The sequence below is a fragment of the Periplaneta americana genome, chromosome 12 (genome assembly GCF_040183065.1).
Source record: "Periplaneta americana isolate PAMFEO1 chromosome 12, P.americana_PAMFEO1_priV1, whole genome shotgun sequence".
Lineage (NCBI taxonomy): Eukaryota > Metazoa > Arthropoda > Insecta > Blattodea > Blattidae > Periplaneta > Periplaneta americana.
In genome coordinates this window covers 6,520,876-6,535,123 of record NC_091128.1, presented here as the reverse complement: position 1 = coordinate 6,535,123, position 14,248 = coordinate 6,520,876, and the positions used below count along the sequence as shown (strand labels likewise).

Sequence of the window (14,248 nt, the reverse complement as noted above, 5' to 3'; positions counted from 1 at the left end):
GACCAAGAAGAAGATGGACCGACCTCTTCAGTGAACGAGTAGGAAGCCATTGGTCAAGCAGAGCAAGAAATAGGGAAGACTGGAAAAACCTAAGAAAACAAGTGAACAGTGACTAAAACCAGTGCGACAGAAACAAGTGAACATTATCAAAACACTGCAGAATGTGAACCAAGTGAACAATTTCAAGCATGTAAACACCTCTTATGGGGAGTAGCTCACAGCGTGAGACAAATAGAGCTCTCCCTCTATAGGAGGAGGCCTTTGCCCTTAACAGGACATTTTTAGATTAATCATTTCATTTCATTTCAGTGTTCTGTATTGCATTGTGTTACTTACAAACCGCCTTCAAATACGCCACTGGCGACGACATAGCCAGCGGTGAGTCAAAGTATATCTCACCCCTACTTATGAGTTTCGCATCCCTGTACTAGACCATTCAGATTCATCCACTTCATCTGATGAAGAACACATAATTTTAGAAATTTATCGAATAACTGTTTTCAAACATTCTTTTTCTGGCACAGATGGACCTATAAAATTGGCTCACCTCCTTCTTGTTATTTACTTACTGTTATCTTATTTATTTCCTCATAGATATAGTGCTACAGTGCTGGACGATCAATAATATCTATTAAAATATTGTAGACCTAGATGTGAAATACTTTTTTTGGAGTGGCCAATGAGTATTATAATTACTCTTATTAAATTTGTAATATCAAATTCTGTATATTTTCAGAAACCTAATCTTGAACATCATACTTCACGTACCGGGACTTCTCATGAAATACCAGATAATAGTGACCGGATATTGACTTCTGATGAATATAGTCAGGTATGACCAACATTTTACAATATGACTCAATGAAAGTTCTTAAAATATTGGCTAATGTTGTATTAAGTTGTGAAATAAGAATATTAAAATTACCAACGTAATTCCAAATATGAAATAAAAATGTCATGAAAATGATGTTCTTTGCCATTTTACAGCAAGGTATGTTAAATATTTGTCCATTGTAAAATTCTTGCAAATCCAGTTTTCTTCCATTGCAGTATTTTTTCTCTTTGCTGTAATCCTTCCCCGAGATGAATGATAAGAAAGATGATGGTTTGTTTTTAGCCTCCCCAAAAATATATATATAGACTGTTAAAATTTCTCTCATTTCAATTCCTCAGGATTTGTAAGAGGCTTCTCAAGACACACGCACACACGCGCGCGCGCGCGCACGCACACACACACACACACACACACACGTGTTCTGCCCAAAGGCAGGCCTTTCACTGCAAACCCAGCATTCTCAAATCTTTCCTATTCTCTGCATTCCACTTAGTCTCTGCACATGATCCTTATGCAGTGACACCTCATATATTATTAAACTGACCTTTGAAATGACCTTAAAATTCAAAATATATCATTCAAAATATATCAATCAAAGTAAATTCATGATTAATATTTGAGGAGAAAAATTTGCTCTGGTGCCGGGGATCGAACCCGGGTCCTTGGTTCTACGTACCAAGCACTCTGACCACTGAGCTACGCCGAATTCAATCCACAGCACCGGATCGAATTCTCCTCCTTCAATGTTTCCCTTTGTGGCCTGACTGCAAGTTAGGCATATATGTTGACTAATATGTTCAATGTCAACTGCCATTATACTAGGAGCGTACTCAGCTGAGTGACTTATTTGGCCGAGATTCAGCAGTTAAGTGCACAGTAATCTGTGCAGACATATGCACTGCTAGCTATGAGAATATTATAGATTTATTAATTTGTCATACAGAATATTCTCTGTAATATTGACAATTAATATTTGAGGAGAAAAATTCGCTTCGGCACCGGGGATCAAACCCGGGTCCTTGGTTCTACATACAAAGTGCTCTGACCACTGAGGTACACCGATTTCAATCCACAGCACCGGATCGAATTCTCCTCCTTCAATGTTTCCCTTTATGACCTGACTCCAAGTTAGGCATATACGTTGACGTATATGTCCAATGTCAACTGCCATTATACTAGGAGCACACTTAGCTGAGTGACTCATATCGTCGTTGTTTCTGCAATAACTCCTATGTGCAAAATACACAAATTTTCAGTAGGAGGAAAATACACATTTATTCATCTTCATACGTATTGTGAATTCTTACATTTTCGATAGGAAGAAATATAATTACATATAGGAGATTTTATTATTTGTTGTATCACTATTTAAGTTAATTTAATAGAAAAATAAATCTGAAAATCGATAAATATGTCACATAGGAGTTATTGCAGAAACAACGACGACATGTAGCTACACACAGGGTTGCCAGGTGATGAGTGATATTATGGTAACATGATACCGGTACTGAAGTTATCCTTTTCTACCAAAGATTATAATAAATTCTTACACTACGAAATATGCAGTTTGTATCAGAACTTTATTTTTCACTAAATAAACTCAACCTTAAACCAACAATTCTCTTTATGCCTCAAAACCTTTGATTAAACCAGTTTCATAAAGTTGAAAAATTAGACAAGCTAAATGTACAAAATTGTGTTTGTTTTTGAGCAACATTAAACTGACACTGAGAATTTATTTTAACAATACGATAAAATTAAAATTCAGTCATTCAACATTATTCATCTCATATCTATATATAATCAGCTCATGATCTTTGTTATTCTATCAGAATAAATCACAATCTTAACTAATCATTACAGCACGCAGACTTACGATGTGGATTCGTTTCAGCCTAGCAAAATCTTTAAGTGCCACGGCCGATCTTCACAGGAAAAGGAAAACCTCTTTTAGAATTTCAATAATTTCACCAAAATCCCACAATATGCACAAAAGAAAAACTCAGTGGGCTATAATTCAATTAGTTTTAGAGAAAAACCCAAGTACAGTGGCCAGTTTACCTTCACATCATGGGTTGAGATATAGGCCTATGGTTCCCAAACATGGACACCAAGCCTTTCCGGTCTGAGCTGATGGCTCCAGCTCTAGTCAGCTACTGTACAGACTGACTCAGTCTGCACCATCGAACTGGCGGCCAAAGGGCCATCGACGCATGCGCGTAGAAACGAGAAAACATATCAGAATTTACCACATCGAAAATCTTTCTCTGAACGCACATGCTCTAAAATTATAAATAAACAGCAATCACACATGTCATTACATCCTGCCGGATTACAAAGACAAATCATTCATACACATACCGTTACAATATCAATATTTACAAAGCAGGGGATGCTTGGATTGTTTTTTTTTTAACGGCAGGTCTGCAGTTCTTAACTAATCATGTACAACAGATGGCGAGGGATAAAGATTTTTGTTTGTCATGTAATTCAACGTTTTCGAAGTTACATGAAATTCTGTCCTAACCTTGTATGCATTAAAAGTAAATATGTCGGTTGCTACATTAACCATTTTTTTAGTAGGTTATTTTACGACACTTCATCAACATCTTAGGTTATTTAGCGTCTGAATGAGATGAAGATGATAATGCCGGTGAAATGAGTGCGGGGTCCAGCAACGAAAGTTACCCAGCATTTGCTCATATTGGGTTGACGGAAAACCCCGGAAAGAACCTCAACCAGGTAACTTGCCCCGACTGGGAATCGAACCTGGGCCACCTGGTTTCGTGGCCAGATGCGCTGACCGTTACTCCACAGATGTGGACTTAACCATTGTACAGTATCGTTTACTCTCCGTTGCTTACACTCCCACTCCCCTTTGCGCTGCATATGTCTCGACATTGTGAATTTTCTCTCTTCATTCAATTGCACTTTGGAATTTTTTTCAATTTCACTTGTCGACTATCGATTGCTTCTCAGTTGGGATTATAGCCTGGTTCGTTACGAATCATTTACACAATTGTGAGCGTTCTATCACTTCGCATTCTCGAGTTACACTGCCAAGGCTACTATGGGACCTGCCAATTCGTGCCTAAACTTCCCCTCTACCGCAGTGAAGATAGATGATGTGACTCACTCAACTCAATGATACGTTGGATACATTTACCCTACTGTCGGTCTCCATTTACTTTATTGGAATGTGTCGCGTAGTTTAGGAATTATATGCATGACAAAACTGGCCTGAAAATGTATCGACCGAATTTCTGGGATATTACTTAGGGCCTGTACTACGACTCTCGGATAAAGTTCTAGTTTAAACTTATCCGGCAGATGGCATATTTATCCGGAAGTTGGGTTGTAATTGCGTACTACGACTTTTGGTTATGTGCAATCTGGAGGCTAAACTTCCAGATTAGCAATCCGGGAGGCAGAGTAGCAGATAGGCGTTATCCGGAGGTTGGAACTCGGTGTTGAAATCAAGATGGCTGCACGTCGTACAGCTGGTGATTTGAAGGATCAATTTAATTTTGATACTGATTCTGATGATGAGTTCTGGAGCAGATGCTTCGTTATATCAGAACAGCAAAACGAATTAGGCTGCGTCCAAATAATTTTGAAGAGTGGGATGACGAGAAATTTTTTAGACAGTTTCGAATAACGAAACCTACTACATGAAATCAATTATCAACTGAAACAAGACACAGCTCGTAAGTACACAGTTAATAATAAGCTACACTATTTCGGTAGGTATTACATCAATATTTTGTATATAATAGCACTATAATAATTATTTTGAAGTACAGTAACCTGTAATACAGTAGAAGTGAGGTTAGAATGTTGCTTCATGCAGGTGTTCTGTTGCCCTTACAAGGTATGAAGGTGATTGATATAATAATATAGGGCAACCTACAATAATAACAGTTTCAAAATACTTTTATATAAAAAATAATAACAGTATATAATATATCAAAATCCTTTATATGGTAAACTACCATTTCTTCACAATTGCGTTACCACTTTATGATACAAATGTATTCACATATTTGGCTTCTAGTCAAGTCATATGTACCATAAACGAAAGAAAAATTGAGTGCCGACACCAATTTCCCAAATAAAGGTGGAAAGTTGCTGTGAAAGTGGAGTGCGGTGGAGAGGTACGGGTAGGCGGGATTGCTCTATCGAGATAGAAGGGTAGGCGGCAGGGAAGGACAGCACATTCATTTCATTACTGTGTTTCCTTACTAATTAAAGGGAAAAGACAAGTTTTCGTAAGATCGAGTTAGTGGCAGTTAGGTTAGTATGATTTGCATATATTTACAATTGTCTAAAAAAAAAAAAATGTCAAAACTGCATCCAAACCTCTCTTCCAGGCTATCCTGTAGGGAGTCCTTGCCTTCTTTTGGTAACGCTATTGTAAAGATTTACCGGTAAAGGTGTAACCAAATCTGATTGTTTATACATTTTTCCAGAAATAATGCCTTACCTCCAATGGACCAACTACTACTGGTATTGAGATTCTATGCCACTGGGAGAACATTGACAACAGTAGGAGATTTTTTGTGGGGTCCACGAAGTTACAGCAGGAACTGTTGTCAATCGAGCTAGTGCTGCACTTGCTGCTTGGTTTAATTGAAGTGATGACTTTTAATGCTTCATTGGGAGTAGTTTTATTTGCTCCAGTAATTAAGTGCAAGGCTTGTTTTTTTTCCACCCCAAGGGATTCTGTCTCTCTTTTTGATGCTGTTACGAATACTTCTGAATAGTATTTTAATACAGGTTTTATGTATATATTATAGGGCTTGATTAAAGTTTTCCTAGAACTGTTTCATTTTGTGTCTACTAGTTGTTTAGTCAACTCTCCGAAGATAGATTGGAATACCGATAAGGCATCACTCATGAGACAACTGTCAGGAGATAATGTGGTAGGGTGCCCAAGTTCCCTTCTCCTTCCTTGCATATATAGCTCACCAGTAGGAGTAGGCCTAACATATTTCACTAATCAGACTTAAGATATGCTTGCTATATACAGTATTATTATTTAACAAACTGTAACAGTTTATTGAATTTTAGACGTGACAGTTTTTCTTCATTTCCTGAAAGTTTTGGAATTGGCATTTATGTTTTGCAAGGGAGCTGTTTCATTCACGCTAGGCCTAGTGATTCATGTATGCAAACATATTCATATCGTTACTTTTTAAATATATTTTATTGCTTGGATCCCTCACAGTGATGTCTTAACAGGCTAAGATGATTCAAACACAAAGGTTTGATAAATACATTTTAAAAATTATGACCAGGTACACTGTAGGCTATTTAAAACAATAAAAATGCACTGTATCTGCAATTCAAATTTATTTTACATAGGCAAAATATGGTAAAACAACATTTTTCATGAGGCACATTAATTGAAGCGTCAGCTGGAACAACGTTATAAGTTATATTTGGTAAAATTTAGAGGAGCTGCAAAAATGTGTATATGCGTACCACTTTGTTCTTATGAGGGTAGCAAACTTTTGAGTGGACAAATTTCACGTACTGCATTGATGGACAGTCGCAACCCAAGGAGTATAGCAAGGTAACATGACATACAACATTATTACACGGAAACACACAGAATGAAAATTTTGTAACTTGCAACGTTGTTCCAGCTGATGCTTCAATTGTATTCAGGTACTCTGTGAATGTGTACTTAAAACAAGAGAGATGCACTATAGCTGCAATTAAATTTAAAATTTATTTATTTATTTTGTATGAACAAAACACGACATTTTTCAGGAGATACAATAAGCATAATCATTTATTACATCCACTGTCTCATTATATATGCTATGGTACATGTCATATTTACAAATTAATAATATACAGGCTAATACATAAGAGTACACAGTAACTGTAATTAAACACAACACAAATACATATGCAAATACACAAAACTTGGAAAACTGTGGCAGAGCCAACTTCAGCTATAAGCCCAATTTGTTAGAGATCTGCACGGGCCATAATTCTTAGGCCCGGCCCATCTCGGCCTGATCTGAACCAGACCCGAACCCAACCAGAAACCTTAGATTAGTTAATAATTATCACCTGACTCGAACCTAATCCTGAAGACTAGCAGATAAAGCAGAGGCCAGAGACCACAGGGATCAAGAACAGCTGCAAGAGATTATCACTCTATTAGAAGGATGAGAAGAAGTAATCTCCCAGTCATCCAGGTCAAACAAATCTTGTCAACAAAATTAAACATATTTTTTGTTAAAACATATAGAATGGGTGATTATTGTAGCATTTACTTTCTGCCACTAATTGAAGATGTCCTTGTAGATAGACCACCCATTAAAGAGGAGGAAAAAGTAATGTAAAAACTCCAAATCTTACTTTTGATATTCCAAACCCCATCTCTTCGCAAACATGAGGATATGACTTACTTTTATTTCAAATCATTCTATGTTATAATGTTAGCATCCAACTTTCAACTAATGTATTTTTTAAAGAAATCACTGTAATAGTACTGAAGTTCATGAATTTCTAACATCTCAAGTAAAATTAAGTCAACATTAAACTTACAGTTCACAGATGGAGAAAGATTTTTCAATGTGGCTAATGCATTCCTCAGAGGCTTGCTTTTTCTTTCTTTCTTTTTGTTTTTAAGCACCCTTGGGGTGTAACTCGATCAGCTATTATCCCATTATCAGCTGAAATATTTAAGAGAGGGATATATGCTTATATTCAGACCTTTCTGGGTTTAGCCTACACTACCTACACTGAATAAACCAGTAATTTAACTTAAAACTTACTTTCATTACACTGTGTAAATACCTGTACAGTGGAAGACCTTCATCTGCTGCACCAGCTGACTCTGTAATATTTTAAGAGTGGAATTAATTCTTAAGATATTTAATTCTGGAGAAAGATGATGTTTTATCATAAATGTGTGGACACTTCAAAGTCAGCAGCTGTAACAGTATTGTATTTTCTAACGTGCTATTAATCCAAACTCATTTTTAACAATAAGAAAGTGAAGCTGCAATAAAAAAGAGAGAGAGAAAACCAAGCAAATAGTTCTATTGTAAATAGAGTGTAGTCAGTTTCTGTTTTACCTTATGAAAATATATTTTTCAGTTTTTCTGTACACAAGAAATCATTCACAAGTTTCAAAGTGAGAGTCCTCACGGTAAAATTGAAATACAACTTAACATAATGTGGCCTAATCTAATTACAAACCCATTACAGAGAAATCTCAAAGTAAATTCTTCAGTTTAGTGTACTTTCTATTTTTAGGCTTACATTTATAAATTTCAAATTCCCACTCAACTCCCACATAATATTATAATACAATGATGTTTAATTTTTAAGACATCCATTTCTTGTGACCATTTCATCATTATGTACAATTTATATTTTAACATTTTTTTTTAACTTTTGCATCTAATTTATCTACTGCTTGCTGCAGATTTCATATAGTATGTGTGTTAGTTTTATTTTCAACATGTTGGCTGAAAATGTGTTTACATGTTACAGCTATTTCGGATTGGAAAAGTAAGCATCATACGTAGAATGTGAAAGAACGTTTTGTAGTATAAATCAAATTACCTGGAGATATTGTTGGGATGTCCAGTTTCACGTCAAAAACTAAAGAATTGCACTGTGAACCTGAATGGTACTGTAAATAAAAAAGAAATAATAGTATTATAATGTAATACCGACATTAAATTAAATTTGTATAACAATTTTCAAGAAGCTAATATTTTGTTTTTATCTCTAAAGCTCATCATCTCTTCTTCTGACTCTTAATTCCTTACACACTAACCTCATTCGTGTTATTAGCTGCACTGGTATCAGTGGAATTTGGTTTAGTTACTACTTCGGCTGTAACAAAAGTAAGTAAATAAATAAATAAATGAGTGAATGAATGAATAAATAAATAAATAAATAAATGAGTGAATGAATAAATAAATAAATAAATAAAAAGAATTCAAACTTGTGTTACACAATTTCCTCTGCTTATTATGTAATAATTGTATAAATTAACATATAAGTGAACTTATGCATTGAATATGAATAAAATCACTGAGAAATCACTCAATTGATAGGAGAATTAAATCACTTACCTTGGCTAAGTTTGGATTTGGTTTTGCTTCAGTTGGAGGGGCTCCAATTGTTTGTAGCCTGCATTGTCTCTCTGCAGCAGCAATTTTCTTTGTGTTCTTTTCCAAGAATTCAAATTTGCTTCTCAGCTGTTTTCAGGTCCTTGTATTTGTGCTGATGTTACTATATTCTTCCCATGCTTCATTCTATATTACTAAAAAGGAAGTAAAACTAGGTTAATTCCATATGCAACCTACAACATTAGAAAATATACTGTATTTCTCTTTTTCCCTTATCTAAGTTTCTATACCTAAATAAGCAAGAGCTTTTACTGGACGATTGTCAGTACAATATCAAACATATGACTATACTGTACATAGAAACTATGGAAAAAACCTAATATCTCCTGTTTCTGTGTTATTTTACGAGGTGTTGAATGTGCATTACAGTGAGTGATTATAGTCGAACTGGTAGCAGCAACAGATATTGCATTTTAGTGAAAACGTCTCTCCACCTCATGCTGTTTTTTTTTTTAAATAATGTTAAGCCCTATCTGTGATCGAATGGTATTATAGGCCTAATACAAAATATCCGCCCATTTACTAACAGTAAAATACGTAGGCCTAACATGCTGAAATATTGGTAATTTGCTAGGAACAGTGTACCTTGCTGTACTAATGTTGGTTAGAAATCCCAGGCCAAAAACATCATTCATTATTATCAGTATCAGTGAACTTTTCTTTTTAAACGAGTTACTGTGCCTTCGACCCATGATTTGAAGCCGTGAAGTACACTATTTCTAAAAAAAAATTACCGAAATAGGCCCTATTCACTAATAATGTAGGCTATACAACAAACTGAAAGCACACTTAATATTAATTACAATACAAAAATAATTGCCACCTACACTTCTTGTGCAGTTACACATGAATAAAACAATGATTATGGAGAAAAACGCACTTTTGCTGGAACCCGCACCCTCCTCTTTAGGCCTACTAATTAAAACCAAAATACTATCGTATTGTAGGAATTATTACTATTCGAAAAGAAACATAACCTTTAAAATCTTACCTTTTGCTTCCATGTAAAGTTTCTTCATACAGTATGTGTAATTTTCTGTTCTTCACTCTGTTATTTTCTTGGCTGGAGCTTCAGTATTATAATAAATAATAACAATAACGCTTACAATAAAACCTCAAAATAAATAGTACCATATAAACACGGAATATAAACATGAAATACGCGGGGAAAGGTATACCAACGCAATAAATTTCACTACATTTTCAGTAACTTCATGGCCAACGTAATAAAAATGTTACTATATCTTCCGGATAACAATCCTGCAGTTAAAATCCGCTGGTAGTACAGAACAAAATATTTAACTTCCAGATTGCTAAACTGGAGTATACGAATCTGGAGCTTTAACAGGCGATCGTAGTACAGGCCCTTAGTGTTGAACAGAACTTATACACGCTAAAAAAAATAAGAATGGCTTTAGTATAAATTTTCTGGTTTAAACACATTGGAGATTTGAAAGTAGGCTCTATTAATATCCTTCCAGCCTGTTACTGACAAGAAGAAACTAATACACAGGGAATAGGGGTTGCCAATTTCAGCTCTAGAACAAATATTCAACTCAATATCATTAAATGATACAGTGAGTCTACTAGAGCTTAATATTCATAGAGTGAACAGTAAGTAATATCCATAATTTCAGGGAGTTGTTTGAGATATTTCAAACAAAACAGTTTAATACAATTTTGCTCGTTTTTGCTTCCTTTTGGAGATAAAAATTTTTTTATATGAAACATTTCATAGCATGTTTTGGGAAAGCCACTGATTTAATCCCAATATACTCAGTCAATTTAAGAGAGCAATGAATAAAATTATGATAATGAATGATTGAAAGAATTTTAGTTTTGTTCTTCAAATGTGCACAAATTTAATCAGGATAAATGTAAGATTGTTGTTGTTTTCTAATGCCAGGCATATGACAATAAAGTCATTTGACCTCTTGCACTCCAATATTTTTCAAAGATATTATCATGGTCAGCCACTGAAGCACAGATTTTGAGGTGTTCCGAATCCATTTCTTGGTTTCAGTTGCACAATGGGCAGTTAGGGGACTGATATATTCCAATTCTATGCAGGTGTTTGGCCACATAATCATGGCCTGTTGCCAATCTAAATGCAGCTACAGACGATTTTCGTGGTAAATCGGGAATTAACTGTGGATTATGATGCAGAGAGTTCCATTTTTTCCCCTTGAGATTGTGTTATCAAATTTTGTTTGTTGAAGTCTAAGTATGTAGATTTAATAAATCTTTTCACAGAGTAATACGTAGATTTAGTAGCAGGCTTGTTCTCTGGAGATCAAGGATCCATCGGTGTATAAATGAAGCCAGTTTTGTGGAGGGTACCTAATATTAATTGTCTCTAAAGACAATTGTTTCATTATTTCAGTGTTTACTTCTGATTTCAGTATTTCTTCTGTTAAATTTAGATTATATTCTATATGTAATAGAGTTAAAGGGTTTGGTTTAATTTGTAAGTTTTCTTTTAAATTCGGGATATTGATTTTCTGTTTTAATTCTTGAACCATGGATATGAAACTTTTTTGAGTTTTCAGTCTACAGAGAGGACTGTATGAATGCCAATTGTTTCCTGGGAATCTGATAAGTTTTTCATATTGAATCAGTGCTTTTTCTTCTATTGTCATTTTGATGCTGTTAATATTAGTGAGGAATCTCATAGAATCTATGGAGTTGTTTTGATTCGACCAGTAATGGCCTGTGAGCTTGGTTTTGAACATATTCTACTTCGTTTATGACAGGTGAAGTAATTAAAATTTCTCCGCAGTATGTCAGCACTGACTGTATAAACATTTTGAATGTAGTTTATGAAGTATTCCTGGAGCATCCCCAATTCTTTCCTGCTAGATTGTAAAATTCTTTTGCTGAACGAGAACGAGAAATTAATGATATTACTTATGGTTCAATCTGTATAAGGAGAAATACAGAAAATTGATTTAAAAAGCAATGGAATATATCAGGCACTGCGTATAGCAGGGGTGAACTCAACAAAGAATCACGATTTCAAGTTTGCTCCTAATACATCGTATCCACAATGCCTCATACTCTTTCCAGCATAATTATTACTATTTTCTTTTCTTCTTCATAGCTGCCGAGTGGTGCATTGCAGTTATCTGATTCAAAGGAGGATCTCCTATAAGATATTCTGCACAACAGTCTTGCTAAGGAAAACAAGGAGATTCTAAGACTGAGAAAAGTACTGGTATTGAAAGTAAGTAATACTTTAGTATATATAAGTTACATAAATCAAAATGTATGTTGCTGACAGACCTTTTATAAATGTTATAACACTGGCTCTTCATCTGACAAACATTTATTGAAATCAATTTTTAAACACATACTTCTTTACTTTGTAGACAAGATATATTCATATCAGCTTTGGGACTGTAAGCTTTCCATTAAGAACTTTATTTTATTTCACTTCCACAAGGAAATACGTATGTGTTATTATTATCTGCTTTATACCCACCTTCCTTTTAGTACATAATAATGAATTGACACACATATCAGTAGAGCCCGGATTTTATGTAATATGGAAATGAGAAATATGTACTGTACATAAAGTGGCAAAATATGTAGATAAATATGTAATAAATAGGGCAAGGTAATTAATGATTTTGCATCTTTTTCTTATGAAGGTTTAAACATTGCTAGCATATATGGAAATGTATGACATTAAAAACCAGGTTAAATAAAAGCAATTCGTTAGGGCATTTTTTTGCATTTTCTTAATTTTTTTACGGATGTCATTTTTTAGCAATTTTTAGGTCATTTTGAGCATTTTTTACACTTTTTAGGAAGGCTGTGACATTATTTGTATTTGATTTGAGATTTTTATTATAATTCAGTATTTTCCTTGTCAATACAATTTCTTGGAATTAATTAGATGTTTGCTAGCTTCTACCCCTATTTTTCAAGGTATGTGCATAATGAACTTGCCCACTTCTAGGAATTTTATTCAAATTCCTAGAGCATATGCTAGCTTGTACCCCTATTTTTCAAGGCATAATGAACTTGCCCACTTCTAGGAATTTACCCACACTCCCACAGAGATTCCTTTCTCCAGGTAAACTGGCATTGTTATGCTGTTAATTGAGGTGGTCAGTTGTTTCTAGTGGTCTGTGTGAACAGGTCAAGAGCAAAATGCCTAAAGTAAAGGAAACTGCTAGTGTTAAATTAAAGGCATTTGTTTCAAAATATGGAGAAAATATTTTTTCAATGGACGGTCGTATTTTATTCTGCAAGATCTGTGATGTGAGAGTGGCTGCTGAAAAAAAGTTTATGAGAGAACAACACATGTCACGGGAGAAACATAAACGTGGCCTGCAGAGACTTGAAAATAAATCCAGTGTAAACTTACAGCAAATGCTTCTGGGGGATACGTGTTCAACGTTTTCGCCATTTTGTGAGAAACTATGCGAAGCTTTTCTATCGGCTGATATTCCACTTCACAAACTGAATCATCCTAAGCTCCGAACATTCTTAGAAGAGGAGACCGGAAAATTAATTCCAGATCCCACAACATTGAGAAGAACATACATAGCTCGGTGCTATGACAAAACTTTGAAAAAAATAAGAGAAATGATTGGAGAAAGAAATGTATTCGTATCCATTGACGAGACAACAGACTCTATGGGCTGTTATGTAGCTAATGTTATTGTTGGAGTTTTAGAAGCACGCAGCCCTGGAGAACAATTTCTACTACATTGTGAGCATCTGGACAAAGTCAACTGCTCGACGATCAGCTTAGTATTTGACCATGCATTGAGAATACTTTGGCCTGATGGGATTCGAAATTCCAATGTATTGCTTTTTATAACAGATGCAGCACCCTACATGATGAAAGCAGCTGCTTCTTTAAGTGCACTGTACCCAAAAATGGTACATGTGACGTGTTTAGCGCATGCATTACACCGGGTTGCAGAAGAAGTACGTGCAAATTTTCCTGAAGTGGATAAATTAATTGGATGCGTGAAGAAAGTATTCTTGAAAGTCCCCTCTCGAATTTCAGCATTCAAAACAGAAGCTCCAGAAATCCAATTGCCATTTTCACCTGTTTTGACTAGATGGGGAACATGGCTCCAAGCTTGCAGTTATTATTGCAAGAATTTCGATGTTGTGAAGAAAGTGGTTGATTCTTTTGATAATGGTGAGTCAGTGTCAATAAAAAAGGCGCAAGAACTGTTAGCTGATAAAGAAATTGCTGGTAAACTTTCTTACATAAATACTAATTTTG

General features: G+C 35.0%; 1 protein-coding gene and 2 long non-coding RNA genes across 15 annotated transcripts in view; 2 read left to right on the top strand and 1 right to left on the bottom strand.

Moving 5' to 3' along the window:
* Nucleotides 1-14,248, top strand: part of LOC138710145 (uncharacterized) — a 333,732-nt gene that overhangs the window by 245,591 nt on the left and 73,893 nt on the right. For all 12 annotated transcript variants that reach the window (XR_011335100.1, XR_011335101.1, XR_011335091.1 and 9 more), the window contains exons 2-3: nt 737-832; nt 12,101-12,223. The gene's annotated coding sequence lies outside the window, so the exon portion shown is untranslated. The remainder of the gene's footprint in view (nt 1-736; nt 833-12,100; nt 12,224-14,248) is intronic.
* LOC138710141 (uncharacterized) lies at nt 4,111-5,663 on the top strand. Its single transcript, XR_011335086.1, has 2 exons — nt 4,111-4,542; nt 5,305-5,663. It is a non-coding gene; the product is annotated as an uncharacterized lncRNA (long non-coding RNA).
* Nucleotides 7,654-10,370, bottom strand: LOC138710140 (uncharacterized). 2 transcript variants are annotated; one of them, XR_011335085.1, is made up of 5 exons: nt 9,992-10,370; nt 8,944-9,134; nt 8,643-8,701; nt 8,426-8,495; nt 7,654-7,691 (listed from the first exon to the last, which is right to left on the bottom strand). It is a non-coding gene; the product is annotated as an uncharacterized lncRNA (long non-coding RNA). The 2 variants fall into 2 exon arrangements; XR_011335084.1 differs by lacking the exon at nt 9,992-10,370 and having other exon boundaries at nt 8,944-9,306.